The sequence below is a fragment of the Nannospalax galili genome, unplaced genomic scaffold, assembly GCF_000622305.1.
Source record: "Nannospalax galili isolate Female #2095 unplaced genomic scaffold, S.galili_v1.0 scaffold996, whole genome shotgun sequence".
In the NCBI taxonomy this organism is placed as follows: domain Eukaryota; kingdom Metazoa; phylum Chordata; class Mammalia; order Rodentia; family Spalacidae; genus Nannospalax; species Nannospalax galili.
This window is the reverse complement of record NW_008339436.1, coordinates 474505-483347: the sequence shown is the minus strand read 5'-3', so window position 1 is coordinate 483347 and position 8843 is coordinate 474505. Positions and strand designations below refer to the sequence as shown.

The 8843-nt window shown below is 40.4% G+C and overlaps 1 protein-coding gene and 1 non-coding gene across 3 annotated transcripts in view; one reads left to right on the top strand and one right to left on the bottom strand.

Annotated features, from left to right (window-relative positions):
- Positions 1–8843, top strand: part of LOC103734973 (up-regulator of cell proliferation) — a 58166-nt gene that overhangs the window by 7140 nt on the left and 42183 nt on the right. The window lies entirely within an intron of this gene.
- Positions 4632–4761, bottom strand: LOC115070568. The gene has a single exon (XR_003849725.1). It is a non-coding gene; the product is annotated as a small nucleolar RNA SNORA33 (small nucleolar RNA).

Sequence of the window (8843 nt, the reverse complement as noted above, 5' to 3'; positions counted from 1 at the left end):
GAGAGAGAGAGAGAGAGAGAGAGAGAGAGAGAGAGAGAGAGATATTGAACCTAGGGCCCCAGATATGATAGGTATTTCCAGCCCTTATTTATTTTTTAGGTTATTGTTTTGAATTGTGTGTATGTCTGTGTGTGGCTATATACAAGTGAGTGCAGGTACCTGTCTATGAAGGCTAGGAGAAGATGTTTGATACCTGGAGCTAGAGTTCCAAGCAGTTATGATATGAGATCTGAACTAGGCTCCTCTGGAAGAGCAGCAACCACTGTTAACCACATTGAGCCATCTCTCCAGCTCCCTGAGTCCATTTAAAAAATTACTTATTTATGATTTTTAATTTTTATTTTATGTCAATGAGTGTTATGCCTGCATCTGTGTAAGTACATCTGTGTCATACAATGCTCGTGGAGGCCAGAAGAGAGCACTGGCTCCCCTGGAACTGGTGTTACAGGCGGTTGTTAGCCACTATGTAGGTGCCAGTTCCTCTGCAAGAACAGCCAGTGCTCTTAACCATTGAGCCATCACTCCAGACCTCCCACCACTTTTTTGAAACCACTTTTTTTTGGTCTTTTTGAGACAGGAGCTCCCTGTAGCCCCAGTTAGCCTGGAACTCACTGTGCAGACCAGGCTGGCCTTGAACTCACAAAGACAAGTGCTGGGATTAAAGGCATGCCACTACCATGCCTGGTTTTAAACCACTTTTTAAAACCATTTTTTAGGGGGCTGTACAGATGGCTTAGCAGTTATGAGCACTGATTGCTCTTGGAGAGGAACCAGATTCACTTTCCAGCACCTGCATAGTGGCTAACAACTGTTTATAACTCCAGTTCCAGGAAAATTTGACTCTCTTTTGACCTCTGAGGGCATTGCAGGACATGAGTGCACTTACATACATGCAGACAATATACTTATACACATAAAATAAAAATAATAAAATATAAAAAATTAAAAAAATTTATTTTGTGTTGGGTATGTATACTTTTAATCCCAGCAATGGCGAAGCAGTGGCAGGCCTATTTCTGTGAGTTTAAGGCCCAGCTTGGTCTACATAGCAAGTTTCAGGCCAGCCATGGTTAGACCTTGTTCCCCCCCCCAAGTTTATATGCATGCCTGGGGGTTATGGGGTGCAGAACATGTGTGGGAGTCAAAAGACAACTTGTGGAAATCAGTTTGTCCTTCCATCATGTGAATCCTGGGGATCAAACTCAGGTTGTCAGGTTTGGCTTTACCTCCTGAGCCATCTCTTGGGCCCTTCCAGCCCATTTTTTATAATTTTGAGATAAGGTCTTTTGCTGAGTTACCCAGGCTGGCCTTAAACTCACTCTAGCCCATGCAGGCCTCAGCTTCCTGAGTAGCACCAGGTGGTGTTTTTGTTTGGTTTTTGGTTTTTAAATTTATATAACTAAATTCATGAGGGATATTGGTCAGTAGATTACTTTCTTTATCTAGCTTTATTTCATTTTATCTGTACATCTCCTTTATTTCCTGGCCTTGTTACTAGAATAATGATGGCCTTATACAAGGAATTAGGAAGTTATCCCTTCTTAGCAGTTTTTTTTTTTTTTTTGAAGAGCTTGAGGATTGGTGGTCATTTTCTAAACATTTGGAAGAACTCATCAGTGAAGACATTGGGTCTTAGATTTGGGAAGTTTTTGATTAGGAATTCAATGTTTTTACTTTTTATAAGGTATTCAGGGAGGGTTCCTAAAAACTTTTTTATTACATTTATTTGTGTGGGTATCTGTGTATGTATCTGTGTGTGGGTATGTGTATATAAGTAAAGATCAGAGGATAACCTGTGGGAGTCAGTTCTCTCCTCCTGTCATGTGGTTCTGGAGATTGAATTCAGGTCATCAGGCTTGGTGACAAGCATCTTTACCTGCTGAGCCATTTTGTTGGCCCAGATTTTCAGGTTTTTTAAAAAATACTTTATTAAGCCGGGCATGGTGGCGCACGCCTGCAGTCTCAGCACTTGAGAGGTAGAAGCAGGTGAATCTCTGTGAGTTCAAGTCCAGCCTGGTCTACATAGTGAGTTCCAGGACAGCTGAGGCTACAGGGAGACCTTGTCTCAAAAAAAAAAAAAAAAAAAAAAAATGGGGCTGGAGTCCTCTGGCTCAGCAGGTAAAGAGCACTGACTGCGGTTAAGAGCTCTTGCAGAGGACCAGGGTTTGATGCCCAGCACCCACATGGCAGCAAACAGTCATCTGCAACTGCAGTTCCAGGGGGTCTGATGCCCTCTTCTGACCTCTGCAGACATTGCAAGACACAGGTACATGTACATACGTAGGCAATCCACTCATACACATGAAAAAATTATATATATATATATATATGTATACACATATGTGTATATATTTGTGTCAGATGTGGTGGGATATGCCTGTAGTCTCAGCACTTGGGAGGCAGAGTCAGGTGAATCTCTGTGAGTTCAAGGCCAGCCTGGTCTACATAGTTCCAGCCAGCCCCCACTACAGGGAGACCCTGTCTCAAAAACACCAAAAAATTGTGTGTGTGTGTGTGTGTGTGTGTATTTGTATTGATTCTTGGAGAATTTCTTATAATGTGTTTTGATCATATTCAGACCCCTCCCCCAAAAGTGTTCAGTTTTTAAGGTGGTTTACATTATAGTTTGAATATGAGATGCCCTCCCCATAGGCTTATGTGTTTGCATACTTGGTCTACAGCTAGTGACACTATATTGGGAGTTGTGGGATCTTTAAAAAATGGGGCCTAGGGACTGGAGAGATGGCTCAGCGGCTAAGAACATTGGCTGTTCTTGCAGAAGACCTGGGTTCGAATCCCAGAACCCACATGGTAGCTAACAACTGTCTGTAACTCCAGTTCCAGGGGATCCGACAGTCTCTTCTGTCCTCCGTGGGCATTGCACGACACGGGTGCACTTACCTACATGCAGGCAATATACACATACAGATGAAATAAAAATAATAAATAAAAATATTTTATTTTTATTTATTATTTTATTTTTATTTATTTATGGGTAATGGAGTGGTTCAGCTTTTGGCCACGCATTCTGGTCGTGACTGCCAGTGAAATGCTTCTGCCACCATGCTTTGCCTGCCATGATGGACTTACTCTCAAACCCCTCTTAAAGTTCTTCTGTTAAGTATTTTGTCACAGTGATGAGAAAGGTAACTAAGCAATTTTTCTGTTATTGCTCTTTTATTCAATACCTTTAAAAATAATAACAACACTGGGCATAGTGGCTCATGCCTTTAATCCCAGCACTTGGGAGGCAGAGGCAGGTGGATCTTTGTGAGTTCGAGGTCAGCCTGGTCTACATAGTGAGTTCCAGGACAGCTGGGGCTACAGGGAGACCCTGTCTCAAAAAGACAAAACAAAAAACAAAAAACCATAAACTTGAGAAACATAAGGTAAAAACAAAGTTTCAAGGAATTTTAATATTGTTCATGGGTACAGACAAATTGAATATTACAGATGGTAGGCGTATTTTATACATATATTAACAAGCACGTATATAAATACATTTCACACATAAATTGGTTAATGTGGACATGTAAGTGACCACTTCTGATTTCTTTATCCTTCAGCCTTCTGCATTGGTGGAAAGGAATCAAACCCAGGATCTCACCCATTCTAAGCACAGCCTCTAACATAAGCCTGGACCTCTGGCTGAATCTGACTCTATAGATATTATTTTTTAATTTTTTTTCTTGATTTCAGAACTTTATACAGTGTATTTTGATCACATTCAGACCCCCTCCAGCTGGCCTAGAACTTGCTATGTAGACTATGCTGGCCTCTGATCCTCCTTAGATTAAAGGCATGTACTACCATGCCTGGCCCATAATTAATAATTTTTAACTAATTTGTATTTCTGGGAATTTGCATTTCATCTGGATTATCTAATTTGTTGGTATACAATTGTTCAGAGCATTATCAGTCTTTTCCTCTAAGATTAATAGAGGCTAGATAGATGGCTCATTAGTTCAGAGTACTTGCTGCTCTTGAGAGGATGTGGGTTCAGTTCCCAGCATCCAGATGATAACTAACTTACATACATGCAGACCAAACACTCATACATACACACACAAAAAAATTAAAGACCAGTCATGGTAGTGCATACCTTTAATTCCAGTACTGGGGTGGCAGAAGAAGGTGAATTCCTGTGACATCTTGGCTTGGCCTGTGAGTTCCCGGCCAGCTGGGGCTACAGGGAGACCCTACCTCAAAACAAAAACAAAAGTTATAGTAATTTTCCCATTTATATTTCCAATTTTAGTTGTGTATACTTTCTTTATTAATTTGGCAAATTGTCAATTTTTTTTCAAGAAACTGTCATATTTATTCATTTTTATTTTATGTATATGTATCTGAGTATGTGTATGTATACCTTGTGCATCCAGGATCCTGCAGAGGTCAGAGAGGGAGTCAGATGCCCTGGAACTGGAGTTCCAGGCAATTGTAAGCTGCCATATGGTGCTGGGAATCAAACCCTGGTCTTTGCTCTGCAAGTGCAACAAGTGCTCTTAACTGCCATCTCTTCAGTCTCTTTTGTTTGTTTGTTTTCTTCAAAAAAATTACTATTTATTTTTCAATTTCTTAGAGCTAGTTAAGTTTTAATTAGTGTTATGAAAATGCTCCCAATGTTACAGTATTATAGCCATTCTCGGGAACCTCAATGACTATAGGTGTTCTTAAGGCTTGTAACATGGCTTATCTATTGCCAGCTTTTCTAGCTCTCTGCAGATATACATTCAGATCAGAAGATCAGTTGGCTGGCTTTCAGTCTGTTTTTTAAGAGGTATTTTATTTTTAATTATGTGTTTGTCTCTGTGTGTGTACATCTGTGCTGGTACCAGAAGAGGCCAGAGGCATTGAATCCCCCTGAGTTGGAGTTACAATATTAAGTAACTATCACTATTTCCATTTCTAGAACTTTTTTATTATCTTAAACAGAAACTTGACCCTGTTAAACAGTAATTCTGCATTTCCACGTTCTTTCCCCTACCCTCAGTAACCTCTATTCTGCTTGTGACTGTATGACATTTTTCATTCTAGATATATGATTTAAATGGAATCATAATAATTTGTCCTTCATTACCGGCTGACTTCACTTAGTATAATATATTGAAGGCTTATTTATTATATTTGTCTTCTTGGACTGTCATACTAAAATTGAACAGACTGGGTGCCAGAAACAACAGAAATCTATTTTCTCATAGTTCTGAAGGCTGGAAGTCCAAGGTCAGGATGCTGTTGTAGTTGATTTGTGATCAGATCTCCTCTGACTTTAGACAGTTGCTTCTCGCTATGTTCTCAGAGAACCTTCTTTCTATACATGCATGGGAGGATGAAGGAGGACCAGGCACGTTCTATGTTGTCTTCTTGCTCTTTTTTCCTTTTTTGGAAGGCTTCCCATATCACTTTATTTTATTTTATTGGTTTTTTTGAGACAAGATTTCCCTGTAGCCCCAGCTGGCTATGTAGACCAGGCTGGCCTCAATCTCACAGAGATCTTCTTGTCTTTGCCTCCTAAGTGCTGGGATTAAAGACGTTCATTTTATTTTATTTTTTAAATTTTTCATTTTTTGTCTTTTTGAGACAGGACTCACTATGTAGACCAAGTTGGCCTTGAACTCACAACAATCTGCCTGCCTCTGCCTCCCAAGTGCTGGGATTAAAGGCGTGTACCACCACGCCTGGCTTAAATTTTTTATTTTTTTGTCTTTCTGAGACAGGGTCTCCCTGTAGCCCCAGCTGTCCTGTAACTTGCTATGTAGACGAGGTTGGCCTTTAACTCACAGAGATCTGCCTGCCTCTGCCTCACAATTGTGGGGACTAAAGGCATGAGCCACCACACCCCATTCATTTTAATTTTTAAAATTTTTTAAACATTTTTTTGTTTTATGTGTATGCATGTATTGCCTGCATGTAGGTATGTGCACCCATGTTGTGCAGTGACCTCAGAGGTCAGAAGAGGCTGTCAGATCCCCTGGGACTGGAGTTACAAACAGTTGTTAGCTGCCATGTGGGTGCTGGGATTCAAACCTGGGTCTTCTGCAAGAACAACCAGTGTTCTTAACAGCTGAGCTATCTCTCCAGCCCTCATTTTAATTTTTTAGAAATATATATTCCTTAATTTTTTAGAACATTCATTACAGCTTTAATATAATAAGTTTCCAGAGCAAAGATATATTTCTTTCAAAAGTAGCTATAAAATTTTTAGGTTCACTGTTGAATTAATACAGTAATACAATATTGAACTAAGTATAAACCCTGTAAGACATAAAATTGAATGAGTTTTTAACCATTAAAAAAAAAATCTCCATTTCACTTTAAAATATACTGTTTCTTACCAAAAGACTCATTGTTTTTGCTAATAACACTGAGGTGTTGGTGCATCATTTTAATTTTTTAATTAATTTTTTATTTTTATTTTTTATATGTCTGAGTGTTTTGCTTGCTTGTATATATGTATACCACATGCATACTTAGTGCCTCAGGAGGCCAGAAAGAGTGTCAGATCCCCTAGAACTGGATTTAGAGATGGTTGTGATCTACCATGTGAGTGCTGTGAATCAAACCCAGGTCCTCTGCAGTTGCAGCATGTGCTCTTACCACTGGGCCATCTCTCCAGCTCCTGCTTTCTCATAAGAATACCAATCTTATCAGATTGGAATCTTACTCTTTATAATCTTAATGCAATTACCTCTCTAAAGGAAGGCCATATAGTCCTATTCGAAGTTAGGAATCTAGCATAGACATTTTGGTGAGTGGGTGAGCACTTCAACTTTGTTATTTTTTTCTTTGTTCTTTTTTTAAAAAATATATTTTATGACCGGGCGTGGTGGCGCACGCCTGTAGTCCCAGCACTTGGGAGGCAGAGGCAGGCGGATCTCTGTGAGTTCAAGACCTGCCTGGTCTACACAGTGAGTTCCAGTTCCACTGGGGCTACACTGGATGTAGCCATATATATATAGTGTGTGTGTGTGTGTATGAATGAGTGTATTGCCTGCATGTAAGTGAGTGCACCAATGTTGTGCAATGCCGCAGAGGTCAGAAGAGGGCATAGGATTCCCCTGGAACTGGAATTAAGGACAGTTAATAGCTGCCATGTTGGTGCTGGGAATCAAACTGCCATCCTCTGCAAGAGCAGTTAGTGCTCTTAACTGCTGAGCCATCTCTCCAGCCCATCTTTTTTAAAAATTATTTTTTTATTTTTATTTTGTGTATATGAGTGTATTGCCTGCATGTGTATAAGTGTACCAGTGTCATGCAGTGCCTGTGGAGGGTGATGAATCCCCTGGAACTCAAGTTATAGGAGATTGTTAGCCTCCATGTGGGTGCTGGGATTTGAACCCAGGTCTTCTGCAAGAACAACCAGAGCTCTTAACCACTGAGCCATCTTTCCAAACCTTCCCTCCCACCTTTTTTTTCCTCTTTTTGAGACAGGGTCTCCCTGTAGCCCCAGCTGGAACTTACTATGTAGACCAGGCTGGTCTTGAACTCACAGAGCTCTGCCTGCCTCTGCCTCCCAAGTGCTGGGATCACAGGAATGTGCTACCATATTTGGTTCCCCCCCCCCCCCCCTTTTTTTAAAAGACTATCTTGTTTGAACCAGGCTGGCCTCTTCAAATTTTTTATCCTCCTGCTTCTGCCTCCTACAGTGCATGGGGGAAGGGGGGGTTCGTTTTGAGTCAGGGGTCTCTCTATGTAGCACTGACTGCCCTGTAAATCTATATGTAGACCAGGCTAGTCTCAAATGCTTAGAATTCTGCTTGCCTCTGTCTCCAGAGTGCTGGGATTAAAAGTGTGTACCACTACACCTGGCATTTTTGGTGTTTTGAGAAGGGGTCTCAAGTAGCCTAGGCCTAGAACTCATTATGTAACTGGGTGAAGCTGGCCTTGAACTCCTGTCCCTACCTCCCAAGTGCTGAGATTACAGATATGTGTCACTATGTTGGACTAACAGATGTTAATTACTCTTATTCTTTATAATATATATTGGCAGCAATATTCTCAACAACAGTAGCCAGAAAAACACATGACAGTTTACCATGTAGTAAAAAGCTTTAAAACTTATGGTAAGAATGAGCTGGGCATGGTAATACATACCTATAATCCCAGCATTTTTGGGGAGGTGGAGGCAGGAGATTCAAATTTCAAAACCGGCTTCTACTGCATAAGGAGTTTGATACAAGTCTGGGCTACATAAGACCCTACCAAACAATCAAACAGAAAAAAAAAAACCCCAAAAGGGTTCAGTTAAGTAAAAGTCTGAGTTTGAGTCCCAGGACCACATGGTAGAAGAAGAGAACCAAGTTCCACAAATTATCCTCTGACCTTTACATGTATATCCTGGCACATAATGTACCCCCTCCCCCATAGAATAAATAAATAATATTTTTAAAACCCAAACAAAAAATTTATAAGAAAGACTTAATTTCAGTTAATTTTGATTACTTAATATTTTAACAACCAACAAAGTCTGCTTCTTTCTTTCTTTCTTTCTTTCTTTCTTTCTTTCTTTCTTTCTTTCTTTCTTTCTTTCTTTCTTTCTTTCTTTCTTAATTTGTGGTGCTAGTATTAAACCCAGAATCTTGCATTTATTTATTTATTTTGGGTCCTTTAGAGACAGGGCCTCCCTGTAGCCCCAGCTGACCTGGAACTCGCTATGAAGACCAGGCTGGCCTCAAACTCACAGAGATCCACCTGCCTCTGCCTCCCAAGGGCTGGGATTAAAGGCGTGGCCAAGTAGTTTATTTTTTAAAAAATCATCTGATGCATACCTTTGATCCTAGTACTCAAGAGGCAGAAGCAGGGGCAGGCAGATCAAGATCAGCCTCTTCTGCATAGTAAGTTCC